This window comes from Cynoglossus semilaevis, chromosome 11 (genome assembly GCF_000523025.1).
Source record: "Cynoglossus semilaevis isolate Cse_v1.0 chromosome 11, Cse_v1.0, whole genome shotgun sequence".
NCBI lineage: Eukaryota > Metazoa > Chordata > Actinopteri > Pleuronectiformes > Cynoglossidae > Cynoglossus > Cynoglossus semilaevis.
In genome coordinates, this window is record NC_024317.1 from 19,991,176 (window position 1) to 19,993,579 (window position 2,404).

General features: G+C 47.1%; 1 long non-coding RNA gene across 1 annotated transcript in view; it reads right to left on the minus strand.

The window, feature by feature from the left end:
* Positions 1 to 2,404, minus strand: part of LOC107989230 (uncharacterized) — a 22,681-nt gene that overhangs the window by 8,966 nt on the left and 11,311 nt on the right. Inside the window, exon 2 of the long non-coding RNA XR_001760737.2 lies at positions 937 to 1,065. This is a non-coding gene — a long non-coding RNA (uncharacterized LOC107989230). The remainder of the gene's footprint in view (positions 1 to 936; positions 1,066 to 2,404) is intronic.

Sequence of the window (2,404 nt, forward strand, 5' to 3'; positions counted from 1 at the left end):
GGGTTTGTCGCTACAATTAGCTCTGGTGTCGGTACGATGAGTGTTGTTGCTAACGTTAGCTCTAGAGTCTGTACCAGACTCTAGAGCTAACTGTAGTTAATGTTAGCCTTGCTGCCTCTACCAGTACTCTGGTGGCTAACATGTATTCTGGTGCCTGTACCAGAACACTTGTAGCTAACATTTACTCTCGTGTCATGACCATGACTGTTGTAGCTAACATTAGCAAGTGCCAACCATGTTGTTCCGCTGGGAATCGAACCTAGCTCTGGTGGGCTCTGGTGTCTGTACCAGGACTGTTGTCGCTAACGTTAGCTCGGGGTTTGTACCAGGACTATTGGAGCTAACGTTAACTCTGGTGCCTGTTGTTTGCAAGTTTTTGTTGTTGTTTTTTTTTTTAACTTCCACCCTAATAACCAAGCATGGTCTCATCTTGAATCAATGCATCTGTTCATCTTCTTCTGGCCGACAAACAAACTTTTAGTGCATTACTGCCATCTATTGACTGGAGTATGTACATTAGTTTAGCTATTTTGCCAGGAAATAGTCAAAAAAAGTTCCATTATTTTTTGTCACATTTTGTCGGTAGATAATTATAGTCAAAGTGAAAATGTTCATGCCCTGGCCCTACAAAAACTATTTTAATTTTTTTTTTTTTTTTTTGCTCAAGTTAGTTTACTCCAAACAGAGACTCTGGGCCAAACAGCATTTTTTTACAGTGACTCAGGTCATCATTAGTGTGAATGCAGGTGAAAGTCTAGACTAGCACAGAGAACAGGGACACACACACACACACAGGTACTACAGTATAGAGCCAACACTGTGTGTGTCCTGACAGAAACTGGACACAAAGGCAGCAGAAACTGGAGACCCCTGCCTTTCCCTCTCCTCCTCCTCTCTCTCTCCTCTGTCACACACGTGAGGCAGCGGCGGTCTTACCTTCTTTCACCATCCTTTCCTTCACTTCCTTCTCCCCTCTACTCCTCTTTATGGCGTGCTTCACTCTGGAGTCTTCCCGTTACAGGCGGCTGTCTACAACATGCCGGGACAAGGAAAGAATGGACCGCTCTGAAAAAAAAAAAACAGTCCAAAAGTTAAAAAAAATCAGAGAGTGAAGGAAGAAAGGAGGGAAGAGATTCAAACTGCTGCGGAGCTGAGAATCCAAAGAAACTGGAAATTTGAAACCTCTAAAGCTCCAGAAACAATCACCCCCCCCTCTCCTCTCTCTCTTCCTCCTCCCCTCTGCCGTCTACCTCCATCTTCCTCTCCCTGGCTCCCACCCTTTTTCCCCCCCTTCTCTCTCTCCCTCCCTCCTCTCCCACTCATTCATCCAGGCTGCCAGTCAAAGTCACTTGGCTCTGTGCTTTTCCTCCCTCACCTCCGTTTTTCCCTCGCCCTCGGGCCTCACCCATTTGTTGCGAGCGGGGCAGATTACATGGCGTCTGGCCCGGACGAAGCTGTAAGTCGGGAGCGGGAGCGGTCACAGCCCGGTCTTCGTACTTCGCGGCACTTCTGGATTCTCCGCTTTAATGTACTCTGCTCAGGCAGTATTTGTCGTCAACGCGATGAAGTTCAGTCACAGATGTTTGGGCTGCAGTCCACAGACACGTGGACAAGAACTGAGGAGGTTCGAGGGGTGGTTTAAAGGTGTAAGTCCAGGGGTGGGGGACGGACCCTCCCACTTTATTGGCCAAAAAAAAAAAAGAATTGAATTAAGGTGAGAGCTCCTGAAAATCCATCTGTTATCATCCGTGCCAGACTTTGGTGGTCTAATAGACATTTGTCCAGTGAGGGGGTCCTGCAATGTGGGTTGCATTTTGCTTGACTATGGCGAGTGTTGCATTCAAGTCATCTGTCATCTGTAGGAATTTATGATACTTAGCCAAATGGTCCTCACTTTTTCATGCTCTTTCTCTCTGTGCTTCTCAAATGAGCACACACTGGACCACTCCACTTGAAGTAGTGTGTGGCCCATATGTGGTCCACAGGCTGCTATTTAATAAGACTAGCTGGGTTTTGACCTTTAGACCAACATGTGTCAAACTCAAGACCCGGGGGGCCAAATGCAGCCCGCCGAGCTTTTTTGTGTGGCCCGTGGGAGTTTAAAAAGCATTTAGTCCAGACATGGGCAAACTAAGGCCCGGGGGCCGGATGCGGCCCGTTCAGCTATTTAATCCGGCCCGCCACATTAATGCAGCATTGATTTTTTTCGTTCCTAAGATTCTCAGTGTGTGTCTTTGTCTTCCTGCAACACTGTTCAGGAGAAGACAGAACCCGCAGATCACTGAAGATCATTAGCTTTAGTTAACATTAGCTCTGGTGTCTGTACCAGGGCTGTTGTAGCTAACGTTAGCTCTAGAGTCTGTTCCAGGAGTGTTGTCGCTAACATTAGCTCTGGTGTCTGTAC